A 12,196-nucleotide genomic window follows, 5' to 3' on the forward strand; every position below is an offset into this window, starting at 1 on the left:
GTTATGGGCCATTTTCAGCCGTTTTTCAGCCATTTCAAGCCGAAGTTTAGCCGAAAATCGACAATTCTTGATTTTTCAGATTTGGCAAAAGTTGGACAACATAACTCGGGGCAAAATCCTTAAAAGAGGAAACACCGTGAGGATGCCCATGTTAAACCGAGAGCCCCTCGTTCAATCCAATTATGATACGGCACTGAAAAATGTTACAAATTTGAGAGGAGAAGTTGACCCAGAGGAAAACCGTTCCAGCCAAAACAGCCAAAGTACTGGCCAAATGAACTTTGTTGTGCCCCAATATCAGCTTGTTCATGAGCCAATGCTGCCCTCTATTTCGGCTGCTATTTTTGACGTTCCCCTGTTATTTTTTGAAGTTTTTTTGGCTATTTTTGACGTTTTCTTCGGCTATTTTTGACGTTTCCCCGACTGTTTTAGACGATTATTTCGGCTAGCCGAGACTTGGATTTAGAATTGCCAAGTCTTAAATCAGACTTTGATTTAGACATGCCAAGTCTTAAATCAGACCTGGATTAGACTTGCCAAGTCTCAGCCCAGAATTGGATTTAGACTGCCAAGTGTAAAAAGTGACACGATCATGGTTCTGAATCAGTAATGAAATAAGACTTGGATTTAGACTTGTCCAGTACTGAAATTGACTTGGCGTTAGGTCCGGGACTTCAATTGCTCTTAAGCGGGAACTCTTATTGAGCTAATGTATGGGGTCTTTCCGCTTATAACCCCACCCCAGCTTAGTGGTCATATATTACCTATACCACCAATCATTGTAATTCTATCTTAATGGGGCTATGTTTTCCTGGGGGGCTATAATTAGAAAGACCCGTTATATGTTAGAGCAAAAATTGCAGCAGCCAGAACACCATGTGTTCAACGATTTTAGTAATGTTATTTCTAACTTTAAATCTCCTTTAACGCCTTTTTAAGCCCAACAAATCTCTATCAGGGCATTGCAGGCATTAATGTCTGCAGAAAAGCTAATAAAAGCAAACAATACGGGCACAGTGAACATATTTTGAACTTCAATTGAAAAGCTTACATTTGAGTTTACAATTAGGTTGTTACCTTGGTTTTCCCATTGCAGCTTGACCCCTCCCCGCAGGTTATTTGTGAGATAACAGACACCCCGTAAGTTAGGGCATTTAGAATGAAGTCCAAAAAATTTGGCATTAGTTACGACCTCTTGCTGATTTACGACCCTCGAGTGCCTTGAAATATTTGACCATAAACTCAAAAATTTCGTGCTATGGTTTCTCAAAACTTAACTATAACCTAACCTAGAAATATTAGAAAAGCTGCCATTTTTAAGGGGAAGAATGACCCTCTTAACTTTTGTACCCCTCTGCAAAAAAGAGGGATTTATAACCATGGTTTGGGAGAGTTTCTTGAGAGAGGACGCGTGGGCATCCAAGTAAATGTTAGGACATAAATCTTAGCAGTAAAATGTTTATTTGTGCCTTTTGGAATAAGAGCGCTTGAATCCGATTGCTTACTACAATCCCGGCTTCATTGAAACAACGACAAAAAGCTTCTTGCTCAATGTTTAAAAATAGAAGAAAACGTGATCTCCCTTTGTTTGGTCGTTATTCAACTGGACTTCTGTAAAATAAAACTGTAGTCTCAATCTATTTACCCAAAAATAACTAAAATAATATAAACATAGCAAGACAAGTCCTGAAATACAGTCCAAAGAATTGAATGAAAAACTTAGAAGTACTGCATCTGGCAAGCGTATCAATTAAAAACAGAAATGCGAACAATCGAAAAACAGGAGAACACAAAACAATCAATATCTTGAAGCTTTCACCCTGATGATCAAATTTCATCCATTTAAAAGTACACATAAACGTTTTAATTGGCCATTAAAGATGGAAAAACTAAAGATCGAAAAACTTTTAGAAAAAAAAACCGAAAATTGCAAACAATATTCAACGTTTCTCAATTTTGCTAATTTTTTTGTCTTCAAAGCCATTTTGTTTCCTACTTCTCAAATCCCTCCTGTGAATCATCTGAAAGGGCTTCGAAATTTTAATTAGCCCTTGAAGATCGATAAACTCAGAAAATGACAAAAACTTCCAAAAAAAATTGAAAATTCCTATTTACTAAATCATTGCTAAAACTCGTAATATAAAAATCTTCAGAACCTTTCAATGTCTTCAAGAAATGTCCAGTGAACCACGTTCCAGCCAGATTCTTTGTCCCATACAGTTTGATAAAGTCGGAACTTGATAACTTTCAGAGCATTTGTAAAAAATTTCAAGTTTGTCACAAAATTTAAAAAAATACGTGTAAATAAAACGTTGAGTACCATTCCAATGAACCTAACTTGGTTGCAAAATCCTTTTTCATACAATAGAGGAGGTTCTCTGACCCCTGGGTCTATATAAACTCTAAAAACGACAGATTTAGAAAAAAACCAAATAATCTGCAAGTTATAAGAAAATGGTAAAATTTGTGACTTGTTAGACTAGATAAGGTTGTGACTAGATGAGGTTTCTTGGCAACTGGGACTGAAAACACTCAAAAAAACGACATAGGTTGTCAAAAAACTTGAAAAAGATTGTAAAAATTAGTATAAATTTGCGTTTTCATGTTTGGAGTACCAAAAATAGATAAGACCTAAGAGCTTTCAAAACGGGATAAACAGGTAAACCAAGTTCCATTAGGAGCTCTTAGCCGCGTATAGTTTTCCATCGAGTGCTTAGAGTGGTGAAGCTGCTGGGAAGGCCGTAATTCAAGGTTAAAAGGTCATTTTTAGAAGTATTTGAGCCCAAGATGTTCAAATTTTTCGATTTTTTTCGTCATTTTTCGTATTTTTATTTGAACCAGTCTTAAATTGAGTTTTGTTTAATGTGGAGAAAGGTCCTTTGCAAGACATAATTTTTAATGAATCTTTTGTGAGGTATGGAAATATATGTGAAAACATCTTACAAAAAAAGGCACCGCACTAATACAATCCATTTTTTTCTTTCATAATTCAAGCAAACAATGACTTTTAAGACCGAGACCGATTGGATCGATAAGTTCTGACTTCCGGCCAAAATTTTCTATGCATGCAACTTGTATGTACTTGCTGCTTCACATGTATTTATGTGCACCAGCTAACCCAGGTTCAGCAATTTTGTCAGAATTATGTAAGATAAGCGGTAACTAGCGTTGACAAGTCCGACAATTCACAGCAATTGTCTTATATATTGCGTTTTCTAAGCGTATAATTTATATGGTTTTGCGTTCCAGGAGTAGATTTTACGTATTTTTGCGTTTCTAGGCGTAGATCATACACATTTCAGTGTTTCTATGGGTAGATCTTACATAATATTACGTTGCATTTAGCGTAGATTTTGCCAAAATTCAACGCTTAGAGCTCTGGTTCTGCTACTGGAACCAGTCCCTCCTGCATGCTTGTCGCCTTTTCTACAACTGTGTAACCGTACCCCATTGCTCTTTGGAGCCATTTTCTTCATAAGTTATGCGAAATCAACGCTGAAACAACTCAAAATTGTTTAACATCAATGCTAAGTTCAACGCAAAAACACGTTAAATCAACGCTAAAATCAACGTAAAATTATGCGTGATCAACAGTAAAATAAACGCTGAAATATGTAAGATCTACATTTAAAAACGCAAAATTGTGTAAGATCTACGCTTAAGGTTACGAGTATCTGCTTGCAGACATTGAAAACTTCTGTTGTTTATCGCGGCGCATATCCCGAGTTGAGGTTTCAACGCCAGAAATTGCTAATAAAAAAAAATTTGATAAACACGGTGAGAATATGTGACAATTGCAAATTTTAGCGTTGAATGCGGTAAATGGAGTGAAACAGTTCACCACTGAATTCAATGCAAATCTTGCAAAAATCACAACATTCACTGCATTCAGTGCTGATAGATGCGGGCGCTTTGCTGTATAAGTTTTGCCATCGCTGTCTACCGCAATTTTCACAATCTTTTTTGGCGAATCCTCCACCCAAAGAAGCAGTTCATAAAATTGAGCCGAAAATTCGAAGTGACTTCTGCAGAGTTACGTAACCTGGTTCACAACATGCAACTTGCGCGTTTTAAAACGACAAATATCAAAAATTCAAATTTTGTTTTTATATAGGGACATCTGGCAATTTAGCTTCCTGCACTGCACTCTTTCGGCATTTCATAAGGTTTTCTAAGGTTCTTTACACCACAATTCTGCCGTCCGAAAAAAATCAACACAGAATTTAGGTTTGATCGCCAAATTTGACAGCTGATCATGTGAGAAGTCAATATTTTATACCTTTTCACGCGTCCCAATTTTAATCAAGCTTCCACAGTTGATAGAAGACTAAACATCGTGCTTAATCAATTTTGCGACCCTGCATTCTGAGACCCTGGGTACGATTTCATGGGTCAACAAAATTACGAGGCGGATATCTTTGTTCGAAAGATTGAATTTTGACATAGAGAAATAATTGTCTTTTTTTCTGCTAAATTGGGACACTGAAATTAGGAGAAAAAATACTTAATCGGAATTTTAAATTCCGACACCTGGTTGCTACGTTATCAGAAACGGAGACGTTTGTTTTAGAGGAGAAAACTTTTCTTTCACTTATATTCAAAGTTGTACTCTCAACTTCATTTTCAATTGAAAGTCAACACTTGTACCCATTGTTCTCTAAAAAATCTTAATCCCCTTCGGGCCTCGTGCCCAGCACTCGTGGGCGCATGTCCCTCGGGCGACTAAGATTTGGTTCTAACATATACTGTCTCGCAGAAATCAATCCCAATAAATGGTATCAAATGAGCAATCAACAAAGCAAATTTTGGCAAACAAATACTCGGAAGCATGTTTTTTTGGAAAAATTTCTTGGAAGCTCAAATTCTACTCAAAAGATAAAGCATTCACGTTTCATAGATAATCGAAGAAGATGGTTGAAAAAAGGAATAATAATTAGTTTCATAGCTTGCTCAATTTTTTAAGCGATGAAGAGTGATATTGGGAATGACACAACAGAGCCTGCTAAAAACCTCTGCGGTGCTTTTGTTCGTGAAGAAGAAAAAAATTGAATGCAAGCGATGATATTGTCAACGATTTCAATTTGGAGCAAGAATTTTTTTTGTTCGTTGAGCCGGAAAAGTGGTCAGAAATAGAAATAGAAGAAAGAACAAAAGAAATTAACTCTATGAACAAAAGAGTTCAAGAGAAAAAGTTTTCATTGGAAATATACAGAACTGCAAAGTTACTATAGATTTCAATTGAAATCTCTTTTGGAGTTCTGAACAGCCAAATTGGGGTCTAAATAATTTAGAGGAGACTTCTGAGAAACCTTGGGCAATTTGAGATGAGCCTCGGGCGTATGCGCCTTTGAGTTCTGATTGCCTAAAAACTATACACTGAAATATACTTTCAGGAGGGCGAAAGATTGCTTTGTAATGGTTAAGTGACTCTGCTTGAAGTCACTGAGAACTTCCGGCGTTTATCGAGAATCGCGAAGCGGTTCAAAAAAATAAGTCAAAATTTCAAAAAGACTTCTGCAGATGCACTTAATCATGCTTAAAACACGAAACGCGCACGTTTTAAAATGATGAAAGTCAACGGAATTCAACTTCTGGCTAAGTAGCGACTTCTGGCATTTTACCTTCTGGCACTGCAGACTTTCGGCATTTTAAAATGTGCACGTGAGTGTTTTAATTTAATTTCACATTTTAAGAAAACGAAACGTTCCCGCACTATCTGTTGATTTTTGACTTTATGTGCCAGTTGAAAACAAAACACGAAAACAAAAACGACCTATTAAATGATCGACTAAAAGATAACAAGCGCAGTCATAAAACTTATGTTCTCTTCTTCTCACGCTCCTAAAATCTAATATATATTTTACCACTGAGGAGAACGTTTAACCAGGCTGCCGTCAACCCCAATGGCAACACATTGATTGAAAATGTGAACGAGAATAAAATCACGTTTGCCGTCAATAACTGGCATTTTTGTAAATGGTAGAGTGCATTATTCTTGCGAGAAGGATGGCTATTTTGCAAAATAACCAATCCCAGTAGACTTGGGTAGTTTCAAAACACTTTCACTTATATTCAAAGTTGTACTCTCAACTTCATTTTCAAATGAAATTCAACACTTGTACCCTTTGTTCTCTAAAAAATCTTAATCCCCTTCGGGCCCCGTGCCCAGCACTCGTGTGCGCATGTCCCTCGGGCGACTAAGATTTGGTTCTAACATATACTGTCTCGCAGAAATCAATCCCAATAAATGGTATCAAATGACCAATCAACAAAACAAATTTTGGCAAACAAATACTCGGAAGCATGTTTTTTTGGAAAAATTTCTTGGAAGCTCAAATTCTACTCAAAGGATAAAGCATTCACGTTTCATAGATAATCGAAGAAGATGGTTGAAAAAAGGAATAATAATTAGTTTCATAGCTTGCTCAATTTTTTAAGCGATGAAGAGTGATATTGGGAGCCTGCTAAAAACCTCTGCGGTGCTTTTGTTCGTGACATTGTACTTCTCAGAAAAAGAAAAAAATTGAATGCAAGCGATGATATTGTCAACAATTTCAATTTGGAGCAAGAATTTTTTTGTTCGTTGAGCCGGAAAAGTGGTCAGAAATAGAAATAGAAGAAAGAACAAAAGAAATTAACTCCATGAACAAAAGAGTTCAAGAGAAAAAGTATTCATTGGAAATATACAGAACTGCAAAGTTACTATTGATTTCAATTGAAATCTCTTTTGGAGTTTTGAACAGACAAATTGGGGTCTAAATAATTTAGAGGAAACTTCTGAGAAACCTTGGGCAATTTGAGATGAGCCTCGCGCGTATGCGCCTTTGAGTTCTGATTGCCTAAAAACTATACACTGAAATATACTTTCAGGAGGGCGAAAGATTGCTTTGTAATGGTTAAGTGACTCTGCTAGAAGTCACTGAGAACTTCCGGCGTTTATCGAGAACCGCGAAGCGGTTCAAAAAAATAAGTCAAAATTTCAAAAAGACTTCTGCAGATGCACTTAATCATGCTTAAAACACGAAACGCGCACGTTTTAAAATGATGAAAGTCAACGGAATTCAACTTCTGGCTAAGTAGCAACTTCCGGCATTTTACCTTCTGGCACTGCAGACTTTCGGCATTTTAAAATGTGCACGTGAGTGTATTAATTTAGTTTCACAATTTAAGAATACGAAACGCTCCCGCACTATCTGTTGATTTTTGACTTTATGTGCCAGTTGAAAACAAAACACGAAAACAAAAAATGACCTATTAAATGATCGACTAAAAGATAACAAGCGCAGTCATAAAACTTATGTTCTCTTCTTCTCACGCTCCTAAAATCTAATATATATTTTACCACTGAGGAGAACATTTAACCAGGCTGCCGTCAACCCCAATGGCAACACATTGATTGAAAATTTGAACGAGAATGAAATCACGTTTGCCGTCAATAACTGGCATTTGTGTAAATGTAGAGTGCATTATTCTTGCGAGAAAGATGGCTATTTTGCAACATAACCAATCCCAGAAGACTTGGGTAGTTTCAAAACACTTTCACTTATATTCAAAGTTGTACTCTCAACTTCATTTTCAAATGAAATTCAACACTTAAACCCTTTGTTCTCTAAAAAATCTTAATCCCCTTCGGGCCTCGTGCCCAGCACTCGTGGGCGCATGTCCCTCGGGCGACTAAGATTTGGTTCCAACATATACTGTCTCGTAGAAATCAATCCCAATAAATGGTATCAAATGAGCAATCAACAAAGCAAATTTTGGCAAACAAATAATTGGAAGCATGTTTTTTGCAAAAATTTCTTGGAAGCTCAAATTCTACTCAAAGGATAAAGGTGAAAAAAGGAATAATAATTAGTTTCATAGCTTGCTCAGTTTTTCAAGCGATGAAGAGTGACATTGGGAATGACACAACAGAGCCTCCTAAAAACCTCTGCGATGCTTTTGTTCGTGACATTGTACTTCTCAGAAGAAGAAAAAAATTGAATGCAAGCGATGATATTGTCAACGATTTCAATTTTGAGCAAGAATTTTTTTTGTTCGTTGAGCCGGAAAAGTGGTCAGAAATAGAAATAGAAGAAAGAACAAAAGAAAGTAACTCTATGAACAAAAGAGTTCAAGAGAAAAAAAATTCATTGGAAATATACAGAACTGCAAAGTTACTATAGATTTCAATTGAAATCTCTTTTTGAGTTTTGAACAGCCAAATTGGGGTCTAAATAATTTAGAGGAGACTTCTGAGAAACCTTGGGCTATTTTAGATGAGCCTCGGGCGTTTGCGCTTTTGAGTTCTGATTGCCTAAAAACTATACACCAAAATATACCTTCAGGAGGGCGAAAGATTGCTTTGTAATGGTTAAGTGACTCTGCTTGAAGTCACTGAGAACTTCCGGCGTTTATCAAGAACCGCGAAGCGGTTCAAGAAAATAAGTCAAAATTTCAAAGTGACTTCTGCAGATGCACATAATCATGCTTAAAACACGAAATGCGCACGTTTTAAAATGATGAAAGTCAACGGAATTCAACTTCTGGCTAAGTAGCAACTTCTGGCATATTACCTTCTGGCACTGCAGACTTTCGGCATTTTAAAATGTGCACGTGAGTGTTTTAATTTAGGTTCACAATTTAAGAAAACAAAACGCTCCCGCACTATCTGTTGATTTTTGACTTTATGTGCCAGTTGAAAACAAAACACGAAAACAAAACAAGACCAATTAAATGATCGACTAAAAGATAACCAAGCACAGTTTTAAAACTTTTGTTCTCCTCTTCTCACGCTCCGCGATCTAATATAATTTTTACCACTGAGGAGAATATTTAACCAGGCTGCCGTCAACCCCATTGACACCACATTGATTGAAAATTTGAACGAGAATAAAGTCACGTTTGCCGTCAATAACTGGCATTTGTGTGAATGGTAGAGTTTTTTATTCTTGCGAGAAAGATGGCTATTTTGCAACATAACCAAACCCAGTAGACTTGGGTAGTTTCAAAACACCTCTGTCTCCAATAGTTGTAATAAAGTCGTGTATTTTTTTGTGTCTGGCTGTTGAGTAAAAACAGTTTCTTTGTTTCGTTTTTTACCCAGGAGCAGGAGGTGGAAACATCTGTGATCAGTAGTACTTATTTTTCATTGCGGTGGCATATCTTCTCCATAAGGGAATCGTAAGGGGAATAGAATGGTTGCCACCAATTTGCAAGACTTTTGCATTTCGGATCTGTTCTGTTTTCCCTTACAATTGTGTTGTCGTTTCAGATCTATTCTGCCCCCCCCCATTTAGTGGGCATGTAATTTTTTACGCCCCAAGCGCACTTGTTTTTTATTTACATTGTAACGTGCTACATAACAACATACAAATTCTAATCGAGGAGGAGAGGGCATGGCTTAAAAACCATTGAGGGCCGAAAAAGAACAGATCCGCCGTTTCTGTGTAAAACAATTGGGGCCTAACAATTAAGCCTTGTGTCCACTGGGCGGATAAAAACCTTTGGAAAAAACATTAGCATATCCGGATCCCCCAGCTTCTTTAGTGCATATTATTTGTGCCCGATATGCAATAATGTGCCTGCCAAGTTAATAAGATAACTAACCGCCCAACTGCGTTATAGAGACAGATAATATCGGATCAGTACGTTATGCGCCCCAGTATGCAGTTGTGCACCCCAGTACGTTATGCGCCCCTCAGTTACAGAACACGTGTCATTACATAGTAAACCATTATGTAAAAATATGGCACATGCGTCGTGGGGTGCCATTAATATGCGCCCACTAAGCTGGGGGGGGGGCACAAACGGAAAAGATCCATAATATCTATGTGCATGAAACTAAAATTCTCATATAAAAATTAGTATGATTGCTAAGGATATGCGGATTTCAATATGAAAACGCAAGAGAGATAGAGAAAAAAGAGAGAGAGAGAGAGAGAGAGAGAGAGAGAGAGATAGAGAGAAAGAGAGAGAGAAAGAGAGAGAGAGAGAGAGAGAGAGAGAGAGAGAGAGCGAAATTTCAATTTGGATCTCAAATGGTTTTGTTCGTTGAGCAGGAAAAGTGTTCAGAAACAGAAATAGAAGAGAAAACAAATGAAATTAACTCTATGAACAAAGAAGTTCAAGAGAAAAAGTATTCATTGGAAATATGCAGAATCGCAAAGTTACTATAGATTTCAATTGAATTCTCTTTTTGAGTTTTGAACAGCCAAATTGGGGTCTAAATAATTTAGAGGATAGTTCTGGGAAGCCTTGGGCGATTTGAGATGAGCCTCGGGCGCAAGCTCCTTTAAGCCCTAATTGCCTAAAAACTATACACTAAAATATACTTTGAGGAGGGCGAAAAATTGTTTTTTTAAGTTCACAGTTTAAGAAAGCAAAACGCTCCCGCACTATCTGTTGATTTTTTTTGACTTTTTGTGCCAGTTATATGAAACCAAAATACGACCTATTAATTGATCGACTAATAGATAACCAAGCACAGTCATAAAACTTATGTTCTCCTCTTCTCACGCTCCTAAAACCTACTTTATTTTTTACCACTGAAGAGAACCTTTAGCCAGGCTACCCTCAACCCCATTGACACCACATTGATAAAAAATTTGAACGAGAATAGTGTCACGTTCGCCGTCAATAACTGGCATTTGTGCAAATGGTAGAGTGCATGGTTCATGCAAGAAAGATTGCTTTTCTGCAGCATAACCAATCCCAGTAGACTTGGGTAGTTTCAAAACACCTCTATCTCCAATAGTTGTAATAAAGTCGTGTATTTTTTGTTTCTGGCTGTTGAGTAAAAACAGTTTCTTTGTTTCGTTTTTTACCCAGGAGCAGGAGGTGTGAACATCTGTGATCAGCAGTACTTATTTTTCATTGCGGTGGCATATCTTCTCCATAAGTGAATCGTAAGGGGAATAGAATGGTTGCCACCAATTTGCAAGACTTTTGCATTTCGGATCTGTTCTGTTTCCCCTTACAATTGTGTTGTCGTTTCGGATCTATTCTGCTCCCCCCACTTAGTGGGCATATAATTTTTACGCCCAAAACGCACGTGCTATTTTTTTACATAGTAACGTGCTATATAACAACATACAAATTCTAATCAAGGAGGGGAGGGCAAAAAAACCACTGCGAGCCGAAACAGAACAGATCCGCCGTTTCTATGTAAAATAATTGCGGCGTAACAATAAGCCTTACATGTCCACGGGGGGGATCAAAATCAATTGAAAAAACATTAGTATATCTGGATCCCCCAAATTCTTGGGTGCATATTATTTGCACCCGATGTGCAATAATGTGCTGGTCAAGTTAATAAGATAACGAACTGCTCAACTAGGTTATAGAGACACAATATCTAGATGAGCAAGAAACTTCAACTCTCATATAAAATTCAGTTTGATTGCTAAGGATATGCGGATTTCAATATGAAAACGCAACATATATAGATAGATAGATAGATAGATAGATAGAGAGAAAGAGAAAGACAGAGAGAGAATGAGAGAGAGAGAGAGAGGAGAATGGAAAGAGAGAGGGTGAGAGAGTGGGAGAGGGAGAGAGAGGGAGAGGGAGGGAGAGAGCGTGAGAGAGAGAGAGATTGAGAGAGGGAGAGGGAGAGGGAGAGAGAGAGAGAGGAGAGGGAGAGAGAGAGAGAGGGAGAGGGAAAAGCAGAGGAAGAGGGAGAGGGAGAGGGAAAGGGAGAGGGAGAGGGAGAGAGGGAGAGAGAGAAAGAGGGAGAGGGAAAGTGAGAGGGAGAGAGAGAGAGAGAGAGAGAGAGAGGGAGATGGTGAGGGAGGAGGAAAGGGAGAGGAAGAGGGAGAGAGCGGCTGATGAAATTTCAGAAGATTTTTGATAGTGTTCCCAAGGCAGTGCTTCGCCACGTTTTCGTAATTCTTTTTGAATATCTAGTTTCTTACAAATTTGTACAAAAATCCATGAAAAATTAAATAAAATTTACGCTCGATCTAATTAGACTCCATCTTGGAAAATAGGGTACAAAACTGAATGAGAGGGGAAACAGGATAAAAAAAAATTAAAAAACAGTAGTATATCTGGATCCCCCAGCGTCTTGGGTGCAAAATGTTTGCAAACGATGTGCATTAATTTGCTGGCCAATTTAATAAGATAACGAACTGCTCAACTGCGTTATAGAGACAGATAATATCTATATGTGCATGAAATTAAAATTCTCATATAAAATTTAGTTTGATTGCTAAGG

This window comes from Convolutriloba macropyga, chromosome 3 (assembly GCF_964194025.1).
Source record: "Convolutriloba macropyga chromosome 3, txConMacr16.3, whole genome shotgun sequence".
In the NCBI taxonomy this organism is placed as follows: domain Eukaryota; kingdom Metazoa; phylum Xenacoelomorpha; order Acoela; family Convolutidae; genus Convolutriloba; species Convolutriloba macropyga.